At 41.3% G+C, this 20,581-nt stretch overlaps 1 long non-coding RNA gene across 10 annotated transcripts in view; it reads right to left on the bottom strand.

Moving 5' to 3' along the window:
• LOC112922138 (uncharacterized) overlaps positions 1-20,581 on the bottom strand; it is a 113,653-nt gene that overhangs the window by 70,325 nt on the left and 22,747 nt on the right. For 3 of the 10 annotated variants that reach the window (XR_011997083.1, XR_011997089.1, XR_011997088.1), the window contains 3 exons: positions 16,490-16,669; positions 7,678-7,831; positions 5,918-6,019 (listed from right to left, as the gene is read on the bottom strand). This is a non-coding gene — a long non-coding RNA (uncharacterized lncRNA). Of the gene's footprint in view, positions 1-4,906; positions 5,088-5,917; positions 6,020-7,677; positions 7,841-16,271; positions 16,301-16,489; positions 16,670-19,378; positions 19,432-19,819; positions 19,912-20,581 lie in introns of all 10 variants that reach the window. The other 7 variants (XR_003235390.2, XR_011997084.1, XR_011997086.1 and 4 more) reach the window with 5 other exon arrangements.

Raw genomic sequence — 20,581 nt, 5'->3', positions numbered from 1 at the left:
GAGAAAAAGGGATGGAGAGAGTTTTAGAACCACAGAACAATAATGTAGTTGAAAGGAAGGATGGATGGTGGTATAAAGGAGAGGCAGGGGAAGAGAAAATAGGTAACAAGATATGAAGTTATTAAGAACAAATATTAAGGCTTGAATAAAGCTGGCCAGAACACCCACTCCAGAGTTAGGGAATGTAAGCCACTGCCATCTGATTTGTCTCTCAAACTCTCCAAAAAGAGAAGAGGCCACAGGCCTTCCTACCTACCCTCCACCTATGGCCTCTACACAAGCAAGAGTTCATCCTGTACCCCCACTTGGTACATACTCCACTATTACCTCCCATTCTGGAGAATGGATATTTCATTCCCTTGCACTGGTTACTTACTTGGCTTTCATAGCTCCCACTAGAAGCTCCTGGAAGACCGAAGGTTAAGAACAGGTGACATCATGATTGGACATTTTAGCAGTTTTATGACATATTCACAAGTTCTTGAACATTCCTCAAATCCATAAAAGGGGGTCTATGTGCCTTCTCCTTGAATATGAGCTGGCCTTGCTGACTGGTGCACCCATAGAGTATGTGCCTGGGCCAGGCCCGAAAAATGGTTCAGCTTCCACCTTGTTCTCTTGGGATACTCATCTTTGGAGCCCCGAAAGGCCAGGAAAGGAGCAGGAAGACGAGCTGCTGTGAACAGTAAGCAGGCATTCCGGCTGATATCAGTCCCTACATGTCAGTGGGGGAGCCACAGAGGTGACCCCAGCCTGGGCCACCTGCAGACCTCATCCTCATGAAAGGCTGCATGAGACCCACCATGCTGAACCCACCCAACACTCAGCACCACAAGAGATAACAAGAAAATTATTGTCGTGATTTTAAGTAAATAAATTGTAGGGTGCATCTATCATACAGAAATAGAGACCTGGGACAGACATCATTGGTTCTCAAAATATCTGTTACATTTTAATTTAACAGCAGGGGTGGCTGGGTGGTTCAGATGGTTAAACGTCCAACTCTTGGTTTCAGCTCAGATCATGATATCAAGGTCTTGAGATCGAGCCCCACATTGGGCTCCACACTGGGTGTAGAGCCTGCATGAGATTCTTTCTCTCTCTCGCTCTACCCCTCCCCCACTGCCTGCCTCTCCCCTCCACCCCTGAATACTATCTCTCCCTCCCTCTCAAAAAAAAATAATAATAATAATTTAACAACAGGTAAGGAAGGCAGCATTATCTCTTGATCTTTTTCTCTTTCTTTGTCTTACCCTCCAGCCACTATCTTTTCTGTGCCTCAGGCAGGTGCTTCTTATGTCCTGGTCCCCTCCCCCACCTTGTTTTCTCTCTCTCTCTCTCTCTCTCTCTCTTGCTCTCACTCTTGCTCTCCTTCTCTTTCCAACTATAGAAAGTTTCTTTAATGTCCAGGGGACTTGTAGAAGAGAGAGCCACATTCTCCCTAGACCTATAAAAGACTTCTGTTTTCTCTTCTTGGCACAAATAAGCTAAATCCTTTAAAAAAAAAAACAAAAAACAAAAACAAAACATTCCCCACTTTTGTTCTTTACTAGTCCTCCTTCCTGAATGATCTCTGGGTCTCGTGTGTACTTTTTAGGTTGTAAAAACTACAAACAAGATACTTTCCCCAGTGGTGATATTAGCTAGACTCTCGGCCCCTTCTGGCAAGCACTGTTGTTTGGGCCACCCTCGGATCTTCGTGTCGCTGTCCCACCCATCAGCTGCAGGAGTCCTGACTTGCTTCCCCAGCCAGGACAGGGGGCTGCAGGCTGCAGCTGCATCAGGAGCATGAGTGGGAAGAGAACAGGTCAGGATCACTGACCCCCCAACCCGGGGCAGCTTCAGATGAGTCCTCCCAGGAGGGGTGCCCACACACTGTGGCCTGGAGACCGCATGATCACCTTGCCCAGATAGGGGGTGACCCACAGAATGGTCACTGAGCAGCGTGGAAGCTGGGGGACAGGCATAAATGAAACTGGGAGGCCTCTGTGGAAGAGACTCCCTTCCATCTGGGTTGCGCCACCACCTCATAATGTCACCTGTGACAAGCCCAGGTGGGCACACGTGGACAGATGCATTCCCTTGCACTAATGCACACAGCCCTGGAGGAGCACAGAAGGGCGCCGGGGAGAAAGGAAGAAGCATCCCCCAGCAATGTCAGGCACGTGGCTGCGAGGACCGCGGGCAGGGTTGGCCCAGCGCGCCAGCGGCCGGCAGAGTAACATCATCTCAGGTCAAGGAGAAAGGCCCACAGCCCAAAATAGCTGCCCTTCCCAGTTGCCACAGCATCTAAAATTATACCATTGAACATTTATTCCTCCGCACACCTCACTTCCACCCGGGGCCGGCCTGACGCGGGGGTAGAGCCCACGAAATGTCTGCACGTGAAGTTGCAAAAGGCCTGAGCCTTCCTCGGGTTCTGTGGGGGTGGGAACCCAGGGAGGCGTTGAAAGGGGAGGAAGGAGGCAGAGGACGTGTGGGTGAGGGAAACCAAAAGGAAACTTCTCCAATTTCAGGGTTTTACCCAGAAGGAGCCGAGCTGGCAGCTACCTCGTAAAACTGAGGCCTGAGCAATTTGCCAGTAAATTTGAACCATCCATGTAAACAATGCTAATAATTTATTCCTTGAAATGCCTTTCTAATACATTATTATGCAGAGCTGCACATGCTTCTACTTCAAATTGCCTAAATGGAAAAAAAAAAAGTAAATTAAGGGGCAATTAGAAAAAATAACAAGAAGAAGCATGAGGAAATGCTATATGCCTATCATGCTAGAACACAGAGGGAAGCTCCAAGCAGGTAATCAGATCATTTCAACCAAAGCCTCCACTTTCTGGGGGAAGGATCCCTTCAGAAATTCAGGCACAGCCTCTGTCTTTGTGCATTGAAGCTTGGTTAACTGGGGGGTCTGGGTGGCTCAGCGGTTGGTTGAACGTCTGCTTTCAGCTCAGGACATGATCCTGGGGTCCTGGGATCAAGACCTGTATTAGGCTTCCTGCAGGGAGCCTGCTTCTCCCTCTGTCTGTGTCCCTGCCTCTCTCTGTGTGTCTCTCATGAACAAATAAATAAAATCTTAAGAAAAAAATTTTTAAAGAAATTTGGTTTACCTGATTCTGGAAGACCAAGCAGTATGCAAAATGAAAGCAAACAATCACTATTAGAAATACACCTCTGGTCCTCTGTTTCAACAAACAGCAGCTCCACCTGATTCCATTTTATATTTTTATTCTTATCTTTTCAATTTTTTTTAAAAGTGCCATGCCTAGCATGGAGCCCAGTGTGAGACTTGAACTCACAACCCTGAGATCAAGACCTAAGCTGAAATCAAGTAGTAGGATGCTTAACTGACTGAGCCACCCAGGTACCCCCACCTGGTTTCATTTTTTAAAGCCCTTAAAAAATAGGCAATATTTCACAAAGGTAAACTCCCTTCTGCCACCACTCTCACGTAAGCCAGTTCTGGGTCAGAAAGCTAAGTACCACGGATGCCACTGATAAACTTTAGGCAGAGGCAAGGATAAAAATTGGGAACAGAGAAAACCAGGAGGGAAAAGGCCAGAGGAAAGAAAAGGTGTGCAGAGCTGAGAACACCCGGTTCCCTCCAGAATGACTGATCATTGGGTGGTTTGTAAAGTACTAGCTGCTATATAATTTTATCTCCAATGCTCCAAAACACATGAAGAAAGGAAATTTTGTTAAAATTTTATTTATTTATTTGACAGAGACAGAGAGAGCATGTGCACAAGGAGGGAGAGCAGCAGAGGGAGGAGACTCCCCACCGAGCAGGGATCCCCACACGGGGTTCGATCCCAGGACCCCAGGATCATGACCTGAGCTGAAGGTGGACGCTTAAACAACTGAGCCACCCAGGGACCCCAAGGAAACCCACTTTTCTAAATGAGATTACTTTGGAAAAGACACCCCCCAAGGTCACATAGGGGAGTAGCTGGGTACCTGAGAAGGGCTTGATAGCAAGTCTAACTAACTAAATCCCCTGTTTTTTCTACCCCAACAGTCTTTGAAGTTACAGAGCATAGGGATTTAAGAAATGTTACTCCTAGGTCTATGAGTAACTTACTGAATGATTTCTGAAACTATGATTTCCCTCCTCAACTTGATTCATTCATTCACTCAACAAATAAGGAGGGAATCTCACCTCATGGTAAGCAGTGTCTAGGAACATGGGTTCACCTTCATGGAGATGTCATATATATGATTCCTTGATGGCCAACTCAACCGTCCCCTTTTCAGAAAGCTACTCCCTGACCATGCAATCTGAAGTGGCTCCTGACCATCCTCTGCCAGTCACTCTTGTCAAATTTTCCCGTAGGACTTAAGTCCACCCAAAACCATGTAGTTCATCCTTATTCACTTTATTGGTGCTTATCTTCTCTAGAAAATTAGAGCTTTCAGAAGAAGGACTCTGTCTCACTCAAAGCTGTCTGTCCAATACTTACAATTCCCGCACACAGTAGGTGCTCAATAAACATGTGTCCAATAAATGGTATCAAATATCAAGGAGACCTTTCTTCTAGTGCCTACTCTGTGTCTGAAGTAGTATGAGACCATTTACCTCAATCATCTCATTGAATCAAGATCAGATATGCCAAAATAGGAAACAATATGAAGAAGATGGAGCTTTAATAATGGTGGAATGCTTCGAAAAATTAAAGCTGAATTTCCAATGCCTGTACCCTGTAACCCTTAATGCAAGAACAAGGGACATCTTGTGACGTTAAAAGGTAACAAATTTAAAATGAATAAAAGGAAATACTTTTTAAAATGGCATATAATCTACCTGTGGAATTCACTGCCGCAGGATATTATTGAGGCAAATAGTCTAGCAAGATTCAAGAAAGGATTAGACATTTATATGAATAGGAATAATATTGGCAGTTACACTAACCAGGTTAAAAAGTTACAAGGCATGTCCGTCCTGGGCTCCAGGGCATAACTGTTCACCAGCTGGGGTGAGGAAGGAATTTCCCCTTGTGATGGAGCATTGAATAATTGGCCAGAGGTACACCGGCTCCTATTTTTGCCGTCTTCTGTAACAGAAGGCAGAGAACACTGCCCAGGGGGAGTTCCTGGAGAAGACAGACCAGTGACCTCTTAGCCTGATATTTCTTTCCTTTTTATAAAAAAAAAAGAAATTATTTATTTATTCATGAGAGACATATTGAGAGAGAGGCAGAGACACAGGCAGAGGGAGAAGCAGGCTCCTGCAGGAAGCCCAATGTGGGCCTCAATCCCAGGACCCCAGGATCACGCCCTGAGCCAAAGGCAGACGCTCAACCACTGAGCCACCCAGGTGTCCTGTACCCTGGTATTTCAGACTCCTTGCACAATCCCAAACAAGAGGTAGAAAGGGCGCATAGTGTCTTTTGGGATTCATACTGAAAATGTTTCCATTTCAGAACACAGAAATGATGAAAAATAATTTTCTTCATCCTGACAATGAAAATATCTCATGGAAGGGAATCGGGCCCTGGATGTAATTTTATTACACACAGGCTATAGCGCCTGGAGGGCGTGTGAGCATTTCCAAACCTCAGCACATCAGAGTCCTGGGAGAATCTTATACAAAGGCATCATCCATCCATTTTTCACATCTGTCTAACACTGCGCCTTACACACATGCACTTAGCACATATGTGTTTAATGTAAGTACATTTCTGCAGGTGTGGTAAGGAAAGCTGCTCCTAATGCTGTCCACTCACATTCCAAAGCTTTTCTCAATTGCATTGCCAGGCACAACCCCTGATTCTTGGTGATGTGTGTCATGCATTTTTTTCATCCTAACATGGAAAATCCAAAAGGCAGTTGTTAGCCACGCATCCAAATACAAACGTTCACAATAACATGCTGTCACATTAAAGAAAACAGTGAAACTAAATTATTCATTATACTCACTTACTTTACAAACCCTATGCAGGTGTAGACAATGCTCTGAAGAAATGGCATTGGTGTCTGAACCACTAACGAAAGAACATTCGCCAATCGTGGGACAAAGAACACTCTGCAAGCCAAAACACAAAGGGAAATTGTCATTAGAATCCTCAAACAAGCAATGAGCCTAAAATAGATTTCAAAAGTAAACAGACATAGAACAAAATGTGGCATAAACATAAATACGTGTTTTTACTGGAGACAGACACCATAGATGCCATTAATATTTTCAAATACATTCTCACACAAAACAAGGTAAGAACCACAGGTCTAGGCCCTAATCCTCAAGAGATTTCTCAAGTCACTCTGGGCAAAGTCCTTTCCACCTAAATGCAAGATTTGCTCCCCTGCAAGATTTATTTCTTTAAGTTAGCAGAGATTAATTGGACTCTCTTAGTATAAGATCATACTTACAGTATCTAATTCCCATCTAGAGAAAAGACCTTAAACATTCTTTTTTAAGACCTTAAACATTTTATTGTTGCTTCAGACACCTACCTGTCATTTTATTGGCCGGTTGCAGATAAGCTTTTTCAACTTGGGCTATTTCTCTTGGTCTAAGCTTTGCTATTTATTTTTCCATGTGATTACAAGAAGAATAGAGCTTGTCAGATTTGTGTTTGTTGGTGCTGGGTTGTTTCTGGTTTGGAGTTTTGGGGTAACTTTGTTGCAGGGTGGGTGTTGGTGGCTAATATTTGTTTTTTACTTAAAATTATCCACATATCATGAGGAATGATAAGTTAAGAGTGCGAGTTCTACAGTCAACCAGGATGGGGTTCAAATCTCACACTAACAGTTTGACCTCAGATAATCCAATTAATCTTCCCCTTTCCTCAACTGTAAAATAGAGGAAAAAAATTAAATCTAGCTTATTCTAGCAAGCACACCAAAGGAGGCAATGCCTACAAGGGATCTGACACATTGCCTGCCATATATTCAGTAGACAATAAATGTTATCTATTATTATTATTATTATTATTATTATTATTATTATTATCTGAGCATATCTTACCTACATATTTGTAATCGTTAGAGTACATATCCTATTCCAGTGTTATGACATCATTTACATATCAAGAAAATATTTTATAGTTCCATTTACCCTATTGTTAGGTTTATATTAAGGTTCTAAGAACTGTAACAATAGTTTAAAGAACATCTTTGAGGGGGACCTGGCTGGCTCAGTTGATGGAGCATGTGGCTCTCGATCTCGGGGGTTGTGAGTTCAAGCCCCATGTTGGGTCTAGAGGTTACTTAAATAAATAAAAGATTTAAAATGTATTTATTCATTTGTTTGAATAAATAAATAAATAAATAAATAAATAAATAAATAACATCTTTGAGCACTCTTTTTGGTACTGAGAATGAATTCCCAGGAGTAAAATTATTTGGTCAAGGGCTGCAAAAATTTTTGTGGTCTTGACACATGCTGCCAAATGAATTTCCCAAAAGTGTTTTGACCACATACCCCACCACAGCCATATACGACTCACTACCACTACTTGGTGAACAACGGGAATTACCACTTACTAGAAATAAAAAGGAAAATAATTAAAAATCACAGAAAGACCTCGTATAATAAGCTCTTGTCTTTCCAGATCTAGAAAAAAAAAATGCTGTGAATGGTGCAAGTTTTCATGCCCTCCACATCTGGCAGTTTCCTCCCAAGCCCTTTCTGGAAATATTGTACTCCACCTCTCAGAAATGTCTCATCCTCCAGCCACACACCTCTATAGTCTTCCAGCTCAGTGAAGTCAGAGGGAAAGGAGCGATTTCCTGTTTGCTGCCAGAAGTCCAGTGGTCCTGTGAAGGCCTGTGATTCAACTGCCTGCCGCTGGCATGAAGACAGCATCCTCAGAAGCAATCCCAGAGGAAATAGGACCTGGTGAGGCTCATATATAAATATTTTCTTGCAAGGTGGAGTAATGTAGAATGACACAGCCCACATCTCACCACAAAACATGGAAGGTGTAACCCAATGAGGCATATCAGCTGACCTCTGAAGGGCATAATCTGAGAAGGAATAGTTGGTTTGTACAGCTTTGCAAGAGACCTAAGTAATATGTGGTTTTGTGGAAAGAAAAGACAAACCGAGAGAGCTAGAGAGAGAGAGAGAGAGAGGAGAAAGAAAGAAAGAAAGAAAGAAAGAAAGAAAGAAAGAAAGAAAGAAAGAAAGAAAGAAAGAAAGGAGGGAGAAAGGAAGGAAGAGGGAGAGAGAACACTCTGGCCTTTGGGACTGAATTTACCACACATGAAAGGTGAGGGACTGACAATGTTGAAATGAAAATCTTTCAACCCAGGGTAATCACAAAGAGGTTTTTCCCCTGTCTCCTTCCACACCAATGTCCTCATGATCCTCTCTTTCTCTAGAAACAAGTCCTGAGGAGCCCCAGAAAGTCATCTGAATTCTGTGCAGGCCTTTTTCCAATAAGAGAACATCTGACCCTCCCACCCCACCCCCCATCCACCTAAAACTCTCCAAGAAGAAATCTCTCCCAAGCTGCCATCACTGCTAAGGTTGGTTCAACTGCTTCTCCCAGCTCAGTGACAATGTAATGTTCACATAAAAGGCGCAAATCATAGTTGGACTCTTTTGACATTTGTGGATGGCGTGGCATTATTTGCTAAATTCCAGAAAGTGGTGCCAGTTAAACAGGCTGAGAGGATTAGTTACTGCAATGATGGGGATCATTGGCATGGCCTTTGTCGTGGCTGTCTGCACACCTGGGTATGGCATGCCCCTACAGGCAGGCAACAGAGTTGGAGGAATAAGAAAAGACTCAGCCTCCCTACTACCTGTGTAACCCCATGCAAGCAATCAACCTCTCTGGGTCTTGGCTGCCTCTCTGTTAACTGGAAATAGTAACACCTGCCTTGCAGGGTTACTGCGAGGGAAGCCCCAGTGCCTGACCCTTGGAGGTTGTAATATCCACGCATACACATACGCATATGCAAATACATGTGCACGCACTTGAGTTTTTGAAAATCAATTACTCCTCTCCATCTTATAGCTCACAAGGTGATTTTTGAAAAGTCAATCAAGAAAGGAAGGAAAGAAAAAGATTTTCCTCTCCAACAAGAAAAAGCAATTAAACATCAAATATTAACTGTTCCTGGGAGTAAATTTTTTTAATGGGTTAAAGGCTCGGCCATTACAGGCCTCCGGTATGTAATTTCTAAGAAAGGACTAGGTAATTTTTTTCAAAATTAAGTGGAAGATAAAATGCTGGAACCAGTGTATCTGCTCAGAAACCACTTTTTTATCTATTTTCCGGAGCTTCCCAATTGCATCATGCCTTTTAAGGGACCCAATCTGTTTAAACAGCACTTTATTTTAAACCTTCACTTGTGAAAAGCGCTGATTTATGATAGGGCTGATTAAAGCAATGGTATCTTAAGCAATAATGATTTCAATTATAGGACTTTCACCTATGTGCATTATTCTGATTTGCTCTCCACTTCTTCAGCATGTTTATTCACTGTGGGAGGGAGTACAGGTAGGGGGTGTAATTTTGAAAAGTCCATGGAATAATTTAATATCAGAAAGGAATGTATAGACAGGTAGACTGATGTGACTTTTTTGATGATGTGAATGTATGGTATTTTAATATGCTCTAACAAACTCGAACAACTCCCCAGTGGGCTCTATGTGATATCATTGGGGTTATTTTTCTCCCCTGCTCCATTCCCAGTGGGGCATATGGAAGTCATAGGAACGTGCATACTTAGACTCCCCCTAAGCATATAGTACAGAAGAGTCTCCAGTTTCAGGCTGGAGAAAACCATTAAGCTCAGTGCTAGATCTTTAACTCATTCACCTCTAACATCAATATAACACATACCAATGTAACACGTCCTTATCTGAGTGCCTATCCCATGGGTCAGGCTGATGAGTAAGACAGTGAAGTCAGCCTAGAGTCATATGCTAGGGAATGGTGGGCAACTGGAAGGAGCCCTGTCTAATGGGAGCAGCTAATTGTCACCAAGTATAGCTGTGGACCAAATGGTGCCACACTCGCAGAATTTTCAAAAGAAGCCAGAAATCCATACTGGTTTGTGAAGTTCAAGTTTCTTGATCTTGAAAGGTTAGACAAACTCTGGCCAAATTCAGCCTGGAAGCCACCTTTGCTATGCTACCTAGCTGGTACACAAGTGGTCAGGCTAAGTTAGTTTGTCCCTTGGCTCTGCTTTGAAGCTCCACTTTGATTTGAGAACTAGTCTCACAAACACTAAAATTCATGTAGGATACATTCCCATTAAAATCCTCAACAGCAATTGGAAGGGAAAATTCTATTCATATCTTGACAGTTTTTCTCCCTCCATCAAATCAACTTTATAGATTTCTTAGTTCAGTGCTATTAATTGGACTCTTGCATGATTTAAATCTAGCTCTTAATCTCAGCTATACTACAGTGCCGTAGTCTTTATGAGAGCTAACCAGCAAATGCTTTATGCACTAATCCCTCTGCAAAAAAATCATCTTAATACATTTTTAAACTTTTTTTTCTTTTGGAAGTTAGAAGTCCCAAGACTCAAATGAAATTGTTTGGGTCCAGCCATTAGAATTTTCAGCTTCACACTTGAAAAATAATGGAACTAATTGCTTTACAGAAGAAAATCAGATCAAAGTTAAGATTCTTTCTTTTTAAATTTTGTAATTATGCATCAGACTCCTCCTTGAAATCCTTAAACATACTTTCATTGAAATGTATATGGGCTTCTTCCCTCTTCCTTTCAAATATGCTTTGTCGTGATTTTGCTGTGTTGCCTTCCATTGCCCTCTTTGATGGCACTGCCTGAAAGGAAAGTTCTCAAACATCACCACCACTGGCAGGGTACAGAGACAGATGAAACAGGTGGTGCCCTGTGCTAACTAGGCATCGCACTGTTTTAAACACAGCATCTGATATGTTCTGTAGCTCAGAAACAGGCAATTACAGGAGACCTCACTTCCTTCTATGCATAGAATTTCTAGCCAACCTTCAGCCCACAGATCTCCTGTCTGTCCTCTCCTTCCCAGCCTCTCCCCATAGCAAGCCCACGGCCTGCTTCCCAGCAAGCATTAAATCACAGCTAACAGGCTCCAACTGCTCTGGGCACCAGACGTTGGGGGAACATCTGAACCTATTCATTTGCTTTGCACAGCAGCCAATTCTTGCAAGGTTACAGACTTCCTTAGCTAGAAGCTACCTTGGTGATTCTTCTCCATCCCCTTTATTTGGCAAATGAAGGGGGAAAGACCCAGGGAGAGAAAGTGACTTGCCCAGGCTCACACGGCAGGGCTCTGACTTTCTCTCTGGTGCTTTTCCCATGTCCATGTGCAGCCTTTGTGCTGGACAAGTGACAGTTCTCAAAACTAGAATTTTACTTAGGCATAGCCATAAAAACAAATTTATTATAAAAGCATCGATGGGTTCCTATTTTGTGCGAAGTGCCCTGTTCATCTCCCAAGACTCAACAATGACTGGAAAGCATTCTAATCCTGAGTCAGTCACCTGCTTATGATTCCTTCTGACTGAGCACACACCCAGAACAACCACTAACTGAATATTGCATAGAGGGTGAAACCTGGGAGGAACTTTACAACGTTCATCCCAACTTCTCATTTTACAGAGAAAAGGCCTTAGAGCCAGTTCCCGTCGGACCATCAGATGTGGGTCTGCAGCTAGTCCATGTCCCAGGTGGGTCTAGAGCCAGTTGGCACCAGAGGCAGGTCCAGAACCCATGATGCCAATCACTGAGTCATGTCCTATTGGCTTTGGTACTGTTGGCCTAATTCAGAATGCAACCTAACATGGGGGCTCAATGTATCACATGTATAATAAATATCTTTTTTGTTACCCTTCAAGTATGTTAGTTTATTCCTATGCTAAGCTTTGAAGTTCCCCTTTTCACTTGAGGACTACTCTCTGAGTACGAAAGTGAAAGTCCATGTAGGAAATGTTCCTATTAAAATCCCCACCAGCAGGGTACCTGGGTAGCTCAACTGGTTAGTGTCCGACTCTTGATCTCAGCTCAGGTCTTACTCTTACAATTGTGAGCTCAAGCCCTGCACTGGGCTCTGTGCTAGATGTGGAGCCTATTAAAAAGAAAAGATCCCCACCAGCAATTAGACAGTGGTCCCTGGGAGGTGGAGTTCAGCTACTGAAACAATAGAACTGCAGTGACTGGCACCGTGTGCATGGGAACAGCAGACACCCATACATCTAATATGTTCAAGATAAATCCAAAGAATTGATGTGATAAGCCAAGTCAATAGAAACACTAGGGGTAGTGTTTGTACTTTCACCATACTAATGGAATTTTTAGGATTACCATAGATATATTTAAAATAGTAGCTGCAGTTTATATATATTTTTTCAATAATCTTATAAATCAACAGTGTTCAATAATCTTAGCTGAAACTATAAATGCTAAGTGGACCCATTAAAGAAGAAATAAGATAGATTTTTTTTTTTTTTAAATGTGGTCTTCCAGGAAGCTGCCTCTGGACACAACTACAGAAAATTAACACAATAAGTAAAGCATTATAGAAGAGCTATTAACTGATTACACTAATAAAAACCAAATGGGGGCCTTAATTCTGCCCCTCTGGGAGAGAAGGACGGATAAAATAAACAACAGAAAAAGAACACGAAGTAAAGGATAATTGACTTTAAACAATAATAATACAGAAACCTCCCACCGAGTGAAAAAAAAAAAAAAAAGATTTAATCCAGATCGCTAGCTTCACTTTGGGAAAGATAGAAAAAAAATTCTGATTCTGCCTTGTTAAAACCTAAGTTTGATGCTAATAAGGGTGTTTTCCAGGCAAACAAATTGGAAACATTAAGGTAGGCTGATAAGGAAATTCTTAAGTGCCAGACACATGGACACAATGACTCTTCTGCTATATCATCAAAATGAGGAGCCCTTCTGGTCCCACTCAGAGGCAGAGGGAATCTAAACATTCAGAGCTCATGCTCCATCAGGCTGGGCTAGAAAGCAGGGTCCAGTGATGCTCGGCATTCACAGAAAGGGTCGAACCAGACAGAGAAGAGGAGGACTGCCTTGGGGAGAGGCCAGAGGCCTTTTGAACCCACCCCACATGTGGCACTACCTGTTAGCTAAATCCTGATTTATTTATTTGTTTGTTTGTTTGTTTGTTTGTTTGTTTATTCATGAGAGACACACAGAGAGAGGCAGAAACATACTCAAAGGGAGAAACAGGCTCCCTGTGGGGAGCCTGATGCAGGACTCAATCCCAGGACCCCGGGATCATGACCTGAGCCGAAGGCAGATGCTCAACCACTGAGCCCCCTCCCCCCCACCCCGGGTGCTCCTAAATCCTGAAATTCTTGAACATGCTTGGGGTTAATTCTGTGTAGCAGGGAAAGGTCTTGTTTTTCCATTTTATTATCTATAACATGGTCTGTCATCCTGCCTTCAAATCTAGCCAGGAGCTTACAGTCTCTCTTAGTAAGTAAGTGCCTGATAGGTGCCGAGTGTCCTACCAGATGCTTTACACACATTGTCTGTCATTCTCCCATTATACTTGCAAAACAGGTAATAACCCCCCCAAATTCAGAGTTGCTGAATTGGAGTCTCAGAGTGATAGAGACTATTCAACTTCCCACAGTTATTAGGCCTGGCCCTCTCCAAAGGCCTGAATCTTTCTCCCTCTGCATAGGTGACCACCCCCATTGCTAACTGCGAACGTTACTCTTTCTCAGTCTGTTTTCACACATTGTTCTAACCAGTCTAACCCATAGAACCAACCCTCTTTGTATGGTTTCTGCAAAACCCCAGGTTATTTTTACTTTACACTGGCAAAAAGTCAGCAAATTCAAATGAAACAATTCCTATGTGAGAAAATAGTTCAGCATTTTCTTAAAATGCAAACATTTAAAAACAAAACAAAACAAAAAAAAAAACAAAAAACTTCCACAAGACACTAACTTTTAAGTTGGGAGAAAATAGCCTGGTCGTTTCATATGATATACTAACACAGTAGTGGTTCCGATTTGTAAGGAATGTGTTGGTCTGAGACATGATCTCACAATGAAATGTGGGTAGTTAGAAAAGAAGCATCCATAGGTAAACAGTGGGGTTACCTGTATAGATAGGACAGTCTTACATAGGAAAGGGTAAGACTTGGGGTGCCTGCCTGGCTCGGTTGGTTAAGCATCCAAATCTTGATTCTGGCTCAGGTTGTGAGATCAAGTCCCACATTGGGCTCTGCACTCTGCACAGAGTCTGCTTGAGATTCTTTGTCTCTCCCTCTGCTGCTCCCCGCCCCCACTCACAATCTTTCTTGTGCTCTCTCCAAAATAATAAATTAATTAATTAAATATTTTTTAAAAAAGAAGAAGAAAAGAAAAGGGTAAGACTTGTTCAGTTCTGGGCAGAGAGGGCTAGGAGACACTCAAAGGGACCAGTGAACAGAAGGTTCAGGAGGAAGATTGCCATTTGAAGCTGAAAACACTTTCCAGAAGCCAGAGCTCTTAAAAAATACAATGCATTCAGGCCATTGCACTTACTAGTGAAATATTGGAGGGGTGTCAAATAAAGAATATTTTAAAATAATTTGGAAGTTCTATTGTTTTGCAAGAAGACAGGAAAAATGAAGAAATTATGTCATTTTTGAGGAAGAGGACAAAATTATCATTCTTTGCAGATGACAATATTTACCTGTATGGTTCAAAAGAATCAATTGACAAGCTCTCTAGATTAAAAAGCAGGAAAGTGGCAAATGCCAAATAAAAATATGACAGTAGGCACCTTTCCTCAGTGGTTAAAAAATTTAATAGAGAAACAGTATTGGGAATCCCTGGGTGGCTCAGCGGTTTAGAATCTGCCTTTGGCCCAGGGCATGGTCCTGGAGTCCCAGGATCGAGTCCCACGTCGGGCTCCCGGCATGGAGCCTGCTTCTCCCTCCTCCTGTGTCTCTGCCTCTCTCTCTCTCTCTCTCTCTCTCTCTCTCTCTATCATAAATAAATAAATCTTTAAAAGAGAGAGAGAGAGAAACAGTATTCACAACAACAATCAATAAACTTGAGACTATATTGAGATATTACATAAAGAAACTACAACTTGGCAGAAATTTGTAGGAAAAGATAAATGAGAAGCATGTTTTACTTGTAGCTCAGAAAACTCAGTATTAAGGACTTCAAGTGCCCTCACATTAATGTATAAATTGTATACTCACACTTTGAACTGGATGAGTTCTTACGGAATAACAAAGAGGGGAACATAATCCAGAAAACTAATTGTAAGGATGACAAACATGTGTTATTGGGTATGAAAACATAGTCTTAAATTGTAATAATAAAAAGGGAGGGTTTTGGCAGAAGAAGCAGTGGAGACATGAAGATAAATAAATAAAATTGAAAAATTCAGAAACAGACCCAATAACATACAAGATTTAGAAAGTAAGGAAAAGAGGCTTCAGTATATAGATTTTTACTACACAGACCAAACAAATTCCAAACAAATAAGAAATTTAAACATCTTTTAAAAATAAAAAGAGCCACAAAAGCACAAGTAAAAAATGTAGATTAATATTTATCTAACCCTGGAATGTGCAAGTCCTTTCTGAACATAAAAGCAGAGGAAGAAAGAAAAATGGAAAATATCTATGTACTTGGATTTACAAACATATACATTAAAAATCTATTGGGGCAGCTGAGTGGCTCAGTCCATTAAGCATCTGACTTCTGATTTCAGCTCAAGTTATGATCTCAGGGTCATGAGATCAAACCTCATGTCTACTTGAGATTCTCTCTCTCCGTGTCTCCCCTCCCCTCTCATTCTCTCTCGATCTCTTTCTGTCTAATAAATAAATAAAATATTTTTTAAAAATCCATTATCAATTCAAAATCAAATGATAATATGGACAAAATGCTCGCAGGCATGATAGTCGAAAGAGTTAATAAACTTAAAATGTAAAGAAGTTTTACAGTTTAACAGAAACTCAATTTGGTAAGTTTTTAACTAAACATGTAAATAACAGGCAAACTGCATATTCACAAAACAAACCAAATAGCCAAGAAACATGAAGAAAGCATCATAAATAATCAAAAAATACAAATCATAATAGGATTCAAAGTTTCTTATCTTAATTTGGGGAGACTTAATGATGGTTTGTGAATTCTGCATTCTTATTCACTGCAGGTGGGAATATAAATTGGCATAAACACTTTGGAGGGCAGCTCTGTAAATCTTTTCAAAAAAAAAACTCTTCTCTTTGACTCAAGAATCTTGCTTCTAGTAATTTCCAGAAGAAATGGAGATGCACACAAAGATTTTTATAAAGGCAAAAAGTTAATAAATAACATGATTACCTGACTAGAGCTCAATTGAATCATGATACCTACAAATAAAGGAAGCAGAATGCCAACATAAAAATAATGTTTTACAATAGTTTCAACACAGGAGCAAATACTTATTATGACTTGTCACATGGGAAAACCAAATCACACACTAGTGGATGATAGCAGGGCCTCAATCTTATTTTTCAAGTATACAAATACATCCACATAAAAAAGTAGAGGAGGGGCACCTGGGTGGCTCAATGGGTGAAGCCACAGACTCTTGACATCAGCTCCAGTTGTGGTCTCAGGGTTGCGGGATTGAGCCCCACCTCTGGCTCCCAGCCCAGCACGGAGTCTGCTTGAGATTCTCTCTCGCTCTCCTTCTGTCCCTCCCCTCCTTCTTGTGCTCAGCCACTCCCTGTCTGCCTCTAAAAAAAAAAAAAAAAAAAAATGTAGAGGAAGAAGTGGTGAGACTATAGTCTATTTTTATTTTCTTCTTCATGTGTTTCCATAATTTCCAAACATCCTACAATGGACACGTTATTGTTTTTGCAATCAAGAAAAACAAAACGTCTTGCGTGTTTTCAATTCTAGTTTGCCAGACGTGCCCAGAGAAGGTGCTGCAGGAAATAAAGGAGATCTCAGGCTACGGGGCTGCTCAAGCTGGTGAGTCTGTGCTTTCACCGTATTCTGGCTTTTTTGTTGTTGTTGTGGTGGTGGTGGTGGCTCTTTTTTTATCTGTGCTCAGAAAGTTTGCAGTCTCCCACACGTTTTTAGTTGCTCCTCCTAGGAGTGACAGAGCAGAGTGTCCCAACAATACTTAATGTATTTTGTGTCAGGGGCCTGTGGGTCAGCAAGGTTATTAATAAACATAGCCTCTTGTTCTAATTTAGATCCCTTCTCTCCTTCGTGTCTCTCCTCCTGCCCTGCTTTTCCTTTTGCTTCTCTTCCTATCTGACCCTCCTCCCCTTCTCTCTGATACCGAGAATTCGGTCTTCACTTTTGCTCAACTTCTGGCACTTTTCCCGAAACGCTTTTTCTGATGCTCTTGTTGGTCCTGTTAAGTTTTCGTGAGGAATTTAATTTTTGAGGAAGTGCGTCGTGTCCTAAATTGATTCCATGCAGGCTGATGTGATACCATGATGTGCCGAGCCTAGCTGAGTGGAGGGATGTGCAAAACTGAGGCAAACTGTCGCTGAGCCGGGGGACTACCTCGTTCTCTGAAAAGAGTGTCTGTTAAACAAGATTCAGTGATAAAAAATTAGCCGGACTTGAGGGGCTGCTAGGGTCAGCCCTGAATAAAAGGAAGTGAAGTTAGAAGGCACAAGACAGCTCTCAATTTCATTATTTTTCTGTTCTCTTTAATAAGATCAACATTTAAGGAGTTGATTGTATATATTTGGAGTGTCTATCAATTTCATTTTCTGTTCAGAGCTTAATTTACTACCTAAGCTTATAGTTAGAGTAAATCTTGTTTTATTTTTGCCGATCTTATTACACAAAGAGTGGCTGCGCTGTCACCCTGGCTACCAAATTCTTAGATACAAGCTCTGCAAATCCCCTGAACTTCATACAAATCCTGTTCAGTTATTTTTCACTGTCAACATTTTCTCTCTCTCTTTTTTAAAGATTTATTTATTTATTTTGATGGGGAGAGAGAATCTTCAAGCAGATTTCCCACTGAACAAGGAACCTGGCTCAGTCCTACAAAGCAGGAGATCACAACCTGAGCAGAAACCAAGAGCCTGAGACTTAACCCACTGAGCCACCCAGGTGCCCCAACTGTCAACATTTTCTAACTACCACTCCAAACCAGAGAATATTACTCTGTGAACTGAAAAAGTCAGTTCCTAAACACACACACACACACACACACACACACAGGTCTGCACATGCTCTTTCCAAATGTGTTAAACTTCAGTTGTTACTTTATTCCACTAAACACAATGTTGCATCTCCTATCAGAGCTCTCAGAAAGTTACATGCACCAATGAGAGTTTACTTAACAATGATAAAGCAACAGTTTTATACAGGAAAATATGTAAAAAGAAATACGTGATTCTGTGTTGAATTATTCATACTTTTCAAATTAACCTATTGCACTTTTTCGTATTTGAGAACGCGTTAGTTTTTAAAAATGACCTAGACTACCTTTTGTAGAATGAGTGGAAGTCTTTTAGAGTGATGTAATTTTTAAACACATGATTAATTCTACTCCCAACTAAGGTCTTCATATTGAAGAAATGGAAAAAAAAATGAAGAAATGACAGGCAAGCTAAATTTATTCCAGAGAAAGATAGTTTTCTATATCTAAATTCATTACTGTGAAACATACCGGTTTTATAGCATTAACAGAATTGTGCCCGACTTTCTGTCTTTCCAAACTAAGAAAGAAAATCTCTGTGTACTTTGAATGAATTATGCATTCGACTTCTTAAAATGGTCACCCAAACCACTGTACATTAACAGTCAGAGATGCAAGAATCTTATATATACTCAGCTAAAATCTCCATTGGAATTAGCCATTAATCAGACTTGACTGAATGTCTAATTTGGTTCCTTTTTATTTTTTCATTTTACTTTTAAATATAGCATTCTTATCTGCTCTATAACAATCAAAGGATGAGTATAGCTTTAAATGTGTTCTATTAAATGTGTGGCCATTTGTCATTCACGGATTACTATCTAATTAAGCTATTTTATTTAAAGGTAGTATTTTTTTTAATATACATAGGCTTGCATGAGAATTAAGTTATCAGATTGTGCTGGGGAAAAACAGAGGGAAAAAGGAGGCAGAGAAAGACTTTACTGAGTGCCTACTATGTATCATGCGGGTGACACCTGCATCTATTTCATTGGTGGAGTTTTGAGGTTGGGCTGAGTGCTTCACACATCTTTTCTGGTGTTGTCCACACAGCATTGCAATGAAGAAGATATTCACCTCAGGATACAGATGAGAAAACTGGGATTTAGAGATACCAAGCAGCATACCCAAGACACAATTAGTGTGGCACGAAGCAAAGATTCAAACCTAGGCTCTGCTCACCAAACCACAGCATTTCCGATGATTAGGAGTGGTAGGCTTCATTGTTTGCAATGGCAAGGGCTTGGAGTAGAAATTAAATGCTGAAACTTACTGCATGCTTGAGGTCAGTGACACCTGATCATTCATAAGGTATGTGGGGAATGTCTGAAATACCAAGAAAGAGCTCCTAAGAAAGAGAATCATATTGGACAACACGATGGATGGCATCATGAAGTTGCAGCAATTCTAACATTAGCACGAAAATATGTATGTTACATATCAGAACACCCGTGACACTGTATGACTCAAATGGATAGACTGGTAACTTTCAAAAGCTGGGCATCTTTGTACCCTTGCTGTATGTATTTTAAATATTCTATATATTTAAAGAGGGTCAATGGTTCCAAGATGTCCCTTTACATTTTGATAAATGAATGTTCTGAGGATCACCTATGGGGAGTTCTTCCCTTGCCTAATAAGGTTGGATGCAAAGCTTAGTTTGATGCCCTGTAGCAGACCTTTTTTTTTTTTTTTTTTTTTTTAAAGTACTCACTCTGTTTAAGCTGCTTCCAAGTCCTAGGCTGGAATCGGCAGGTTGCAGGATGAGGATAGTGTGGCAAGTGTCAGGCTACAGTTCTTAATGCTCTAGGGATAAGATTTCTTATGAAAACTGGCAGCTTTTTTGTTCTTCCTCAGCCTTTTTAACACACAGCCAGGTCTCTCTGTTTAGCTGCGCCCGCTGTGGTTGTGACTGTACCGGGCTAAATTTATGCTGCTGACAACTCCCATTGAAGTGCCTCGGTGGCACAGAGTCAGTGGGAGTTGTGTGTATATAAGCACAGGCAGACCTTGGCCCGCTGAGTGTAATAGCATATCTGCCTTGGGAGATTATGGGTATGATATGGGTGATGCGTAATGGATAGGGCAGTCTGTGTACAAATTTCAAATGACTCGCTACACCCCTTTAGGATGGCTGCTGTCAAAAGTATTAGCACTTTACACACACAACAACCACGGATCATATTACTGGTGGCCCCCGCTCCCACAGAGTGGCTCCTCCCACTTCTCCCAGTAGGTAATTGCTTCAGGGGTACCTATTGAACACATACAAAGGAGAAAACACTGGTGAAATTCATTCTTTGAGCTCGACTGTATTCATATAGAAGGAGGAAAATACCAAATGTGTTTAAAATTAGCATGGGTGGAAGTTCAAAGGGAATTACATGTAAAAGATATCTCCGAAAGATTTAAATTTTCAGTCCAGGGAGAACCTGATTTAATATACCCAGGCTGAACCGAGGGGGAGAGTTACGTT

Source organism: Vulpes vulpes, chromosome 14 (genome assembly GCF_048418805.1).
Source record: "Vulpes vulpes isolate BD-2025 chromosome 14, VulVul3, whole genome shotgun sequence".
In the NCBI taxonomy this organism is placed as follows: Eukaryota; Metazoa; Chordata; class Mammalia; order Carnivora; family Canidae; genus Vulpes; species Vulpes vulpes.
The sequence above is the reverse complement of the archived record's forward strand: the minus strand, read 5'-3'. Positions and strand labels throughout refer to the sequence as shown.